This window comes from Mesoplodon mirus (assembly GCF_964341445.2).
Source record: "Mesoplodon mirus genome assembly, chromosome: 6".
Taxonomy (NCBI): domain Eukaryota; kingdom Metazoa; phylum Chordata; class Mammalia; order Artiodactyla; family Ziphiidae; genus Mesoplodon; species Mesoplodon mirus.
In genome coordinates this window covers 71,560,724-71,573,348 of record NC_138982.1, presented here as the reverse complement: position 1 = coordinate 71,573,348, position 12,625 = coordinate 71,560,724, and the positions used below count along the sequence as shown (strand labels likewise).

The window sequence follows — 12,625 nt, the reverse complement described above, 5'->3', positions numbered from 1 at the left end:
CACTGCATTTTCTATCCTGTTCCATTGATCTATATTTCTGTTTTTGTGCCAGTACCATGCTGTCTTGAATACTGTAGGTTTGTAGTATTGTCTGAAGTCCGGGAGCCGGATTCCTCCAGCTCTGTTTTTCTTTCTCAAGATTGCTTTGGCTATTTGGGGTCTTTTGTGTTTACATACAAATTGTGAAATTTTTTGTTCTAGTTCTGTGAAAAATTCCATTGGTAATTGGATAGGGATTGCATTGAATCTGTAGATTGCTTTGGGTAGTATAGGCATTTTTACAATGTTGATTCTTCCAATCCAGGAACGTGGTATATCTCTCCATCTGTTTGTATCATCTTTAATTTCTTTCATCAGTGTCTTATAGTTTTCTGCATACAGGTCTTTTGTCTCCTTAGGCAGGCTTATTCCTAGGTGTTTTATTCTTTTTGTTGCAATGGGAGTGTTTCCTTCATTTCTCTTTCAGATTTTTCATCATTAGTGTATAGGAATGCAAGACATTTCTGTGCATTAATTTTGTATCCTGCTACTTTACCAAATTCATTGATTAGCTCTAGTAGTTTTCTGGTAGCATCTTTAGGATTCTCTATATATAGTATCATGTCATCTGCAAACAGTGACAGTTTTACTTCTTCTTTTCCGATTTGGATTCCTTTCATTTCTTTCTCTTCTCTGATTGCTGTGGCTAAAACTTCCAAAACTATGTTGAGTAAGAATGGTGAGAGTGGGCAACCTTGTCTTGTTCCTGATCTTAGTGGAAATGCTTTCAGTTTTTCACCATTGAGAACGATGTTGGCTGTGGGTTTGTCATATATGGCCTTTATTATGTTGAGGAAAGTTCCCTCTATGCCTACTTTCTGGAGGGTTTTTTATCATAAATGGCTGTTGAATCTTGTTGATAGCTTTTTCTGCATCTATTGAGATGATCATATGGTTTTTCTCCTTCAATTTGTTAATATGGTGTATGACATTGATTGATTTGTGTATCTTGAAGAATCCTTGCATTCCTGGGATAAACCCCACTTGATCATGGTGTTTGATCCTTTTAATGTGCTGTTGGATTCTGTTTGCTAGTATTTTGTTGAAGATTATTGCATCTATGTTCATCAGTGATACTGGCCTGTAGTTTTCTTTTTTGTGACATCTTTGTCTGGTTTTGGTATCAGCGTGATGGTGGCCTCGTAGAATGAGTTTGGGAGTGTTCCTCCCTCTGCTATATTTTGGAAGAATTTGAGAAGGATAGGTGTTAGCTCTTTTCTAAATGTTTGATAGAATTCTCCTGTGAAGCCATCTGGTCCTGGGCTTTTGTTTGTTGGAAGATTTTTAATCACAGTTTCAATTTCAGTGCTTGTGATTGGTCTGTTCATATTTTCTATTTCTTCCTGGTTCAGTCTTGAAGGTTGTGCCTTTCTAAGAATGTGTCCATTTCTTCCAGGTTGTCCATTTTATTGGCATATAATTGCTTGTAGTAATCTCTCGTGATCCTTTGTATTTCTGCAGTGTCAGTTGTTACTTCTCCTTTTTCATTTCTAATTCTATTGATTTGAGTCTTCTCCCTTTTTTTCTTGATGAGTCTGGCTAAAGGTTTATCAATTTTGTTTATCTTCTCAAAGAACCAGCTTTTAGTCTTACTGATCTTTGCTAGCATTTCCTTCATTTCTTTTTCATTTATTGCTGATCTAATCTTTATGATTTCTTTCCTTCTGCTAACTTCGGGGTTTTTTTTGTTCTTTCTCTAATTGCTTTAGGTTGTTTGAGATGTTTCTTGTTTCTTGAGGTAGGATTGTATTGCTGTAAACTTCCCTGTTAGAACTGCTTTTGCTGCATCCCATAGGTTTTGGGTCGTCGTGTTTTCATTGTCATTTGTTTCTAGGTATTTTTTGATTTCCTCTTTTTTTTTTTTTTTTTTTTTGCGATACGCCGGCCTCTCACTGTTGTGGCCTCTTCCGTCATGGAGCACAGGCTCCGGACGTGCAGGCTCAGTGGCCACGGCTCATGGGCCTAGCCACTCCGCGGCATGTGGGATCTTCCCAGAGCGGGGCACAAACCTGTGTCCCCTGCATCAGCAGGCAGACTCTCAACCACTGCGCTACCAGGGAAGCCCTGATTTCCTCTTTGATTTCTTCAGTGATCTCTTGGTTATTTAGTACTGTATTGTTTAGCTTCCATGTTTTTTTTCCTGTAATTGATATCTAGTCTTATAGTGTTGTGGTCGGAAAAGATACTTGATACGATTTCAATTTTCTTAAATTTACCAAGGCTTGATTTGTGACCCAAGCTATGATCTATCCTGAAGCATGTTCCATGAGCATTTGAGAAGAGAGTGTATTCTGTTTTTTTTGTCCTATATGTATCAATTAAGTCCATTTTGTTTAATGTATCATTTAAAGCTTGTGTTTCCTTACTTATTTTCATTTTGGATGATCTGTCCATTGGTGAAAGTGGGGTGTTTTTAATGTCTCCTACTATTATTGTGTTACTGTCGATTTCCCCTTTTATGGCTGTTAGCACTTGCCTTATGTATTGAGGTGCTCCCATGTTGGATGCATAAATATTTACAATTGTTATATCTTCTTCTTGGATTGATCCCTTGATCATTATATAGTGTCCAGCTTTGTGTCTTGTAATAATCTTTATTTTAAAGTCTATTTTGTCTGATATGAGAATTGCTACTCCAGCTTTCTTGTGATTTCCATTTGCATGGAATATCTTTTTCCATCCCCTCACTTTCAGTCTGTATGGGTCCCTAGGTCTGAAGTGGGTCTCCTGTAGACAGCATATATACAGGTCTGGGTTTTTTTATCCATTCAGCCAGTCTATATCTGTTGGTTGGAGCATTTAATCCATTTACATCTAAGGTAATTATCAATATGTATGTTCCTATTACCATTTTCATAATTGTTTTGGGTTTGTTATTGTAGGTCATTTCCTCCTCTTGTGTTTCCTGCCTAGAGAAGTTCCTTTAGTATTTGTTGTAAATCTGGTTTGGTGGTGCTGAATTCTCTTAGCTTTTGCTTGTCCACAAAGGTTTTAATTTCTCCCTTGAATCTCACTGAGATCCCTGCTGGGTAGAATAATCTTGATTGTAGGTGTTTCCCTCTCATCATTTAAAATATGTCCTGCCACTCCCTTCTGGCTTGCAGAGTTTCTGCTGAAAGATCAGCTGTTAACCTTTTGGGGTTTCCCTTGTATGTTATTTGTTGCTTCCCCCTTGCTGCTTTTAATATTTTTTCCTTGTATTTAATTTTTGATAGTTTGATTAATATGTGTCTTGGCATGTCTCTCCTTGGATTTATCCTATATAAACTATTTATACTTAATTAACTATTTCCTTTCCCATATTAGGGAAGTTTTCAACTATAATCTCTTCAAATATTTTCTCAGTCCCTTTCTTTTTCTCTTCTTCTTCTGGGACCCCATAATTTGAATGTTGGTGTGTTTAATGTTGTCCCAGAGGACTGTCCTCAATTCTTTTCATTCTTTTTTCTTTATTCTGCTCTACGGTAGTTATTTCCACTGTTTTATCTTCCAGGTTATTTATCCGTCCTTCTGCCTCAGTTATTCTGCTACTGATTCCTTCTAGAGAATTTTTAATTTCATTTATTATGTTGTTCATCATTGTTTGTTTACTCTTTAGTTCTTCTAGGTCCTTGTTAAACGTTTCTTGTACTTTCTTCATTCTCTTTCCAAGATTTTGGATCATCTTTACTATCATTACTCTGATTCTTTTCCAGGTAGACTGCCTATTTCTCTTCATTTGTTTGGTCTGGTGGGTTTTTACCTTGCTCCCTCATCTGCTGTGTGTTTCTCTGTCTTCTCATTTTGCTTAACTTACTGTGTTTGGGGTCTCCTTTTCACAGGCTGCAGGTTCGTAGTTCCTGTTGTTTTTGATGTCTTCCCCCAGTGGGTAAGGTTGGTTCAGTGGGTTGTATAGGCTTCCTGGTGGAGGGTACTTGTGCCTGTGTTCTTATGGATGAGGCTGGATCTTGTCTTTCTGGTGGGCAGGATTATGTCTGGTGCTGTGTTTTGGGTTGTCTGTGAACTTAGTGTTATTTTAGGCAGCCTCTCTGCTAATGGGTGGGGTTGTGTTCCTGTCTTGCTAGTTGTTTGGCATGGGGTGTCCAGCACTGGAGTTTGCTGGTCGTTGAGTGGAGCTGGGTCTTAGCATTGAGATGGAGATCTCTGGGAGAGCTTTCGACAATTGATATTACGAGGGGCCGGGAGGTTTCTGTGGACCAATGTCCTGAACTCGGCTCTCCCACTGCAGAGGCTCAGGCCTGGCACCCAGCCAGAGCACCAAGACCCTATTAGCCACATGGCCAGGTACATGGGGAGTTTCTTGCCTTTTGGGAAGTCTGAGGTCTTCTGCCAGCATTCAGTAGGTGTTCTGTAGGAGTTGTTCCACATGTAGATGTATTTTTGATATATTTGTGGGGAGGAAGGTGATCTCCACATCTTACTCCTCCGCCATCTTGAAGGTCCTCTCTCCAAACTCCGGAATTGCACACTCCAGAGGCCCTCCTTTCAACGTGCTGCCTCTCCGCTTCTGCCTAAATGACGAATCTTTATTTACTTTGCCACTCTGTTCTGACAGCATGTTACAATTGGAGTGGGTACTGAGGGGTGTAGCTGGACCCCCAAAATCCCAGCATTCCCTTCGGGACTCCACCAACATTGCGGCACCCATGTTGCAGTCTTTACCTCAGGCAGGTGGTTTGGTGCCCCAGGTCCTTCAGGAGTCTTGCCCCTGTGGCTGCGTGAGGCCCACTCTCAAGAGGTGCAATTTTATGATCCATATTCTACGTTATTTCTTGGAGTGTCAGCAGGTAAGAAGCTGGAAAGACTTGATGTAGTGATAAGAGGATTACAGAGAAATAATGAGGATAGAGAAGTATTGAAAGATAAGAAAGCTATTCATTGCCTGAAGCAAGTCACTTGGCCATTCTTATCTAAATGCAAAGTGAACATTTGCTGTCTTGCCAGGATTAAAGAGCACTTGTCTGGTGCAGGAAGAAATAATATTAAAAGTATACAGCATCATGTAGCCTCCCCCTCTGTAGTGGGGAGCTGAACAAGGAATGAGCAGAATCCCCAGAACAGCCTGTGTTTGCCTGTTGGAAAAAAAAGCACAGCATTCAGATCCTTACTGCAGGGAGCTGTCCTTGTTTGCAAGTTCTGCAAATGGGATTTTTAGTTTCTGGAGTTTTATTCAGTTTGAGACAAGGTGAAAGATGGAGGGGGGAGGGTGGCATCACAGGGGAAGGTAGGAAAATGTCACAGAGCTCAAACAAGTCCAAATAAATTGTCTCTCAACCCTCACCTCCACCCACTGATTCTTTTAAGGTAGGGATTGACCTAAAGACGGCCAAACCTTTTTTAACCAGTCCTACACAGGTGGCCTAGTACCTCACTTCGGAACTTAGGGGTACTTACCAACTACTGCTTTTGTTCAGGACCTTTGGTCTTTAGGTAAAAGTGAGGCTAAAAATGTCCCACTTCAATAACCTTTTCTATATTTCAGAAAACGTTTCAGAATTCACATCTGGGCAATTTCAAAGGCTCAGTTCAAACTGTCGGGGTCAGGGAAAACCAGTGTGTCAGAGCAGAGAGGCTGAGGACCCTGTGCCCTTAGAGAGGGTGTTCTGGGAAGCTTCAGGGTGAGGACGGTGTATTGTCCTTGGAGACACACAGCTCTATTCTGGGGTGAGAATTTGGAACAAGGTTTAATTTCTCCGGATAGTAGAGGTTTTACTGACTTGGCTTGGTGTGTGTAATCCTTTCTAGTCTCTTGAATCTGGTCTGTTCTGATAGAGAATCATTTTGGCCCTCGCCCTGATCCAGAAAGCTTATTCCTAGCAAACTATCTTGTGAAGACCACTCTGTTTCTAAGCTTCAACAGGTCACACACAGACTCAAACCCATTTTTTGGTTCTTTTTTCAAAGAATCATCAGATTTGAGATCTTTCTTCAAGGAAGCAAAAAGATAGCTCACATTTCCCAAGTCATTCATATACATCATGAACTATAAGTCATCGGCATATGAAATGCAAAGGGACAGATAGATCCACACACAAGGCATCGTACATTCACAAATACACAATGAGGTCAATTAAGTAAATGCCCTGTTATTTTTTTGTCCCCAACCCACCTTCTCCCACAGTGTACTATCAAAGCCTTCCAGGATGACCACTTCTAGCTTCAAAGCTAGAAGTGGCCTTACCGACTATCTGCTGAGAAGCTGCCCAAGTGACTACCTTTTTGAGTCTCAGGTTCCTCATCAATAAAATAAGGATTAAGATATTACCCACCTAAACAGTTATTATAAAGATTAGCTATATGCTCAATTAATATCAGTCTGTTCATTTGTGTTGAAGAAACTGAGATTCAGCAAGGTTGAAGAACATGTCCAAGTTCATGACAGTGAACGGACAAAAACCAGAGTCTCCCGTGTGCTCTGGAAGGCAAATGGAGCCAGGCTGTCTTCAGACAGTCGGCAAACCTTTAAGGGTAAACATGGCATGACTCCATTTATGGTTATGAGTTTCCATTCCAGTGAGAAAAGGTGGTCATCTATCTCCAGATAGAGGAGCACTGAGTGAGGATTCTCCACAGCCATGATGGTAAATGACTGATGAATATCCAAGAGGAATCCTCTAAGCCACAAAAAGGCATGATTATAAACCACCACAAGCTTCTGAAGTTAAAGTAAATAAACAGCTGAAGTTAGATAAATAACAAACAGCTGGTCTGGAGTAAAAATTGTGCCCGTGTCTAGACCTGTTTTTATTAGTGTTTACGACTCCTCTGTTGAAACCAAGTCTCTGCATTCTACCAGTGCCCCAGCCTCCACATGGTCCCCTCCCAGTAAAAAAGATCAACCATTTTGGGCCTTTAAAAGTGGAAATTGCGTTTAGTTAAACCTAACATTTGTGAATGAACCTATAACATGTTAGTGTTTTAAAGTGGTGCTCTGCTGTGTTAGGGAATCTTCTTTCTTTTTTCTTTTTTAAATTATGAAAGTATGATAACACATTTACAGGGGACTTGAAAAATATAGAACAAAGTTACATACAGTTCCACTACATATTACAATTATTATTTTGTATATTTACTCTCAGCATTTTGTAAGCATATCTGAAATATTTATCATTGTTAACAATATTCAAGCTTTTAATTATTCCTTAAAACAATGAACTCCTAGCCTGTTTCCTTATCTAGAGTAAGAGGAAACTACACTGAATTATCTCTAAGGTTTCTTTTGTTTTCATCATTTTGTGTCCATATGGCCAGATTAACTTGAGTACATTTGATCTGATAAAAACACTAATTTCTGCATATTTGTGTCTTTAGTCCCTATGATTTATTGTTCATGCAGTAAAGCCACTTGCGTACAACTTTCAAAGTTCTAGGGAACATTTCACATGAAAAAGACTTAATGTGAGCAGCCATTTTTTTTGCATGAGGGCCAATTGAAAAAATAAACATGTCTATCAACAAATTTCTTTCACTCAAAATAAATAGTTTTATTAAGTCCTTTCACATAAAATACATATTTTTAAACACAGATGACCTATGTTACTGAAAAGAATATCAACTTTTTTTTTTTTTTGGTAACTAAAATGTTAGAATCTGAGCTTATTTGAGAATAAATAACCAGGGCCACATCCTGCTTACTTGTTACTCAGTTTGTGTTACTCTTTCAGATTCACAAATTGGTCTACACATATCATCTCATGTCAAGCTTTGAAAGAATTACACAGGATCAATACAGACTCACTTTACAGATGGGAAATTGGGATACTCAGAGAAACAAAGTTGACTTGCAGCTTTTATAGAGGTCAGCTTTCTGACAAGAGTCCAGGGAATAAGAGAGTGCTGCCTGTGGCCTGTGGGTTATATAATAATGATTTCAACCTGGAAAGGAGTGCACAGGAAGGATTTAACCAAGTTTTCCCATAGTTTAGAAGTGTTTCTCAATCACTGAGATTTGAGAGCTAACGAACATAATACAAAGGCCCAGGCTCATTGAAGTAGACTAGAACTTGGACCTCTGCATTTTCTTCAAATTCCTCTAATTCATGCTAAAGTGTGTATGTGCTTGTGTGTGTGTGTACATGCATGCATGCATGTCACAGTGACTGTTTGCATATGTAGTAAAGCAAATAAAGGTTAAAGTATAGCATGAATCACTAAGATTAGATGACAAAGCGGAAGAGGAAATATGGGAGGAAGTTGATACTCACTGACATGGCTTACTTGGGGATGGTATAAAGCAGTGGTTCTCAACCTTTAGTCTGTACTAAAATTGCTCGGAGAGCTGCTTAAAACAGAATGCTGGGCCCTACCCACGTCCAGAATTTGTAATTCAGTACATCTGGAGTAAGACCCTAGGATATGCATTTCTACCGGGTTCCAGGAGTTGCTGCTGGTGGTCCAGAGGCCACACTTTAGGACCAGCCATGTAGACAAGCACAGCAAGCAGCCCTGAACCCTGGCTGCACACTGGAATCATCTGGGATGAGACTGATGCCCAGCCTCACCCCCAGAGATTCTGATATAATAGAACTTCCGTGGAGCCTGGATAGTGTAGTTTTCAAAGCTCCCCAGGTGTTTTAATGTGCAGTCAGGGTTGAGAACCACTGGTGCCAAGGCTTCCTGGAAAAGTGGGCAAGTCTGGGCTCCAGGAGCCACATTCAGTCCTGAGTTGCCGGATTTAATCAGTTTGTTTGTCTGCATGTCCTTTCCCAGGGGCAGGTGAAAGCAATGCACTAAATGATCTTCTTAAGGGCCTTTTCCCCACTCAGTATCGAGGCTCTGACTAGGATGCTTTAAAAACGCATTTCTGTGATGTACAAGTAAAACAAGCATTTAGACTCAGTTGATCTTTTTTCTTAACAATGCTGCCCTCTAGTGTCCTTTTGGTAGAATTATGTTAAAAACCCACCTCAGCTCTCAGTAGTTATTTCCTGTTATGTTAGATAGCTAAAAACTTGGGGGATTTTTCTCTGACATAAAAAAAAAAAAAATGAAGTGGGAATTCCCTGGCTTTCCAGTGGTTAGGGCTTCGCGCTTCCACTGCAGGGGGCACAGGTTCAATCCCTGGTCGGGGAACTAAGACTCCGCATGCTTGTGTGGGAAAAAAAAAATTGAATATGCATTAAATTCCGTTTTCCTTTGTGGCAACGTGGATCTCTAACTGTGGCCTCCACATTCTCTGCATTCCTCCCTGCATTCCGCGCTGCAGCCTCCTCCTCCCAGACTCCTTTCTGCATCCCACCAGCCCTTTCCTGCAGAGTCAGTAGCCAAACAAATCACGGAGCAAAGAAATTAACCCTCAACTAAAGTACCTGGGGCATAAGGGCATCTTGCACAGGCTCTTCCACGCTCAGAGCTGTTCCTTCTCTCCTTTTCCTCACTTCCCACCTCTTTTTCACTTGATTGATAGTTTATTGAGAATTGAATTCATCAAACAGGGGCTCCCCTGTCTTCCTATGATGAGTTCTCCAAACCTCCTGAGGTCCCACCATCTTGCCAGAAGTGTCCTTCCCACCCCCAGGAGTGTTGTTCTCCTCCATCTCCCTGCGTCAAGTCTCTCCCCCTCCATACTCCCCAGCCCTCTAGCCCACATCCTCAGTAACTCCCGTATCTAGATCACTCCCAGTGGCATACAGGCTTACTCTTACATCTTCCAGTTTTACAATAAAACTCTCCTTTGACTCTAAGTACCCCTTCAGCTGCTGCCCTCTTTCTCTGCTCCATTCATTTCCTAACTTGAGTCTACCCAGGTTGTCTCTAACGCCTTCCCTTCCCCACGCCCATTCTACCACTGGCTCCAGCCTGGTCTTGGTCCCAGCGCACCACAGACACTGACAGCACTCTTTTCATGGTCTGCAGTGACCTCCCTGTCACACAGCCAAATCCTGGAGACGCTGTTTTGTGCCCTTCTGACTCGAATGCTCGTGTGTTCCAGTCCTCGGGCACAGCTCCTTCTGCAAGCACTCCCTATTCTTGATTCTGAACTGTCCCCCCATCTGGCTTCCTTCCTGCCCCTCTGGCTGCAGTGACCTCTCCCCGACTCCTGCTCTGGCTCTTTTCTCTGGGCAGACTTCCCTTTTATAGTCTCATCCACTTCCATGGATTTAAATACAGTTAAAGACTGGTAATTAATAAATAGCTCGCTTCCAGCCCAGGTTGTTCACCGTGTCATTATCCAGTTATCTCCACTCGACATCTCCCCTCAGTCTCTCACGGTCATCTCCATTTTTGGCATGTCCAAGGGGAGACCCTGGCTCTTCCTCCCAAACCTGTTCCTCGCACAGTCCCCTGCATCTTGGTGAATGGCCAGTTATCTGGGAGATTGTCTTGATTCCTCCTCGTCCTCACTTGCCACGTTCAGTCCATCTGAAAGTCTAGGGGATACTACACCCCAAACAGATTTTGATCCATTCATGCCTCTGTCTTTGCTACCACCTCCCGATTCCAAGCCCCCTCAATTCCTGCCTGGGGTACTGCAATACCTTCCTAAAGATCTTTCTGCTTCCTCCAGCCCCCCCGCACCCCCACAGCACGGTCAGATAGTGTTCTGAAATGTTCACTGCATCGTCATTTCCTTACCTAAAAATGTTAATGATTTCCCATCAAGCCCTGAATAACAGACAAATAACATGGTTTGCCCTCTGCCAATTTCATCTTGTAGCCCTGTCCTCCTTCCTGACTCAGCTTCCATGGCTTCCTGATTGCGGGAACTCACCAAGCTCTGTCCAGCCTCAGGGCCTTTGCACATGCTGCTCCAGTGGCCTAGAATCCTCCTCCACTGTTCTTCACCTGACTGGTCCCTATTTATTTTTTGTGCCTAAACATTACTCCTCAGGGAGACCTTCCTTGACCAACTAAAATCGGTCTTCCCTCTTATTCCCTATCTCAGCCCCCTATTGGTTTTCTTCATAACATGTCACATTTTGTAATTACCTACTTGTTTACATCTCCATGTTCCCCACTCAAGTCAAAACTCAAGGACCTTTGTATCTGTTTTACTCACAGATGAACCCAGTACCTGGCAAATATTAAGCTCTTAATACGTGTGTGTGAAACAAGGGAATGAAGGTACAGGAGGAGTACCACCTCCACTCCACCTTACCTGCTCTTGCCAAGGCCTCAGTAACTGCCGCATGGCCAAGCCACTGGCCAGTCCTGTGCTCATCTTACGTGATTACAGAATGGAGGCAGGGGAGGCTCTCGGGCTCATTTTATTCTGTTAACCTCCTCAGTGTTTACCAACGTGTTTGATTTGCCACAATATCCCCAACCCCCAGCATAGCAGACGCCTCATAAATCCTGTTGACTGGATGAACATCTCAGCTCTGGATGAAACAGGATGTGAAAGGAAAGGGGACTAGCACAACGATGGAGATCTCCAAAGAGAGAATACTTTGGGGCAGAGATTTAAATAATGGCTTTAGACTTCCAGAAATTTTAGCACAGGTACTTATTTCCATTTGTATAATAAAAGGAAAGAAAAGGTTTCATATAACTTTTTGTATCTCATTTGCTTTATAAATCTTCATAGATTTAGTTGCTGAGTAATAAACTGATATTTAGGAGTCTTTCTCCAAGAAAGAAAAATATTTTCCTTATAAGCCAAGTTCTACCTCTGTTGGGACTCTGGTGAGTAAAAGCATTCCCATCTTCCAAACAAAGAAACCAAGGGCAATTTAAAATGGTTTACATAAGCCAAACAAGCAAGCAAGCTAAGACCCTAACCCTCGCTGTCTCATTCATCCTGTCCCTGATCAATTAAAGCAGTGCTTGCTGGTGAGAAATAAAAGAAGAACACATCTACTCAACTCGAGTTTGAGAAAGGATTTGAGTCTTCTGAAGGACACGTAACCTACCAGATATTAGTGGGGCAAGAAAAGCCCGTGGCCTGCAACCCCTTGAAAATGTCAAATGACCTAGCATCCTGGGTATTTGGCTGACCTGCTTTGTAGAAGAAATCCAACCGTGTCTGTGACTTATCACTCAATTGAACTTGAGGTTCTCCATGCTCCCTGATTCTTCTGCATCACATCGGCTGGTGCCAAGAAGATTAGCTCAGCTCCACCCCTCTGGGAAGGGGTTCATTCTCCTATTTAGGAAATATGATGTCAAGCTGAAAGAGGCTGATGAGCAAGCAGGGCGGGGCCACACGCAGGCACCGGTGAAATGCATGACATGGGTGTCTTAGAATGAACTGTGGTCCAAAGTGGTCAAGGACAGAGTATGCCAGTGTGGGCTGGGAGCCACTGTGGCTTTGGCTGTTTGTTCAGCATTTAATATGTTTATCTTTCTGCCAAACACATTGTTGTTGAGTCATCTCTATTAAACAGCCACCCTGAGTGAGTCTTAGCTCTGCAGATCCCACACACAGAGGCAGGCCTTCTATCCCCAATGACCCTCCATTCTACAAAGTCAAAACAAATGCTTTCTCTCACTTCTCACTTTAGTGAGCCCTTAAGGTCCCCACGTTCTGAAAGAGGTGAACTATGTGTTCTTTTATCCAGCCAGGAACCCTGAAGCAATAAAAGTAAAGGAAGAACTTAAAGTGATCATTCTGTTTTTAATATCATTTCATGTTGTTGCTGCAATC

General features: G+C 41.9%; 1 protein-coding gene across 5 annotated transcripts in view; it reads left to right on the top strand.

The window, feature by feature from the left end:
* The window catches only part of KCNAB1 (potassium voltage-gated channel subfamily A regulatory beta subunit 1), a gene marked incomplete at its 5' end in the record, with an annotated part of 420,311 nt that overhangs the window by 383,156 nt on the left and 24,530 nt on the right, over positions 1 to 12,625 (top strand). The window lies entirely within an intron of this gene.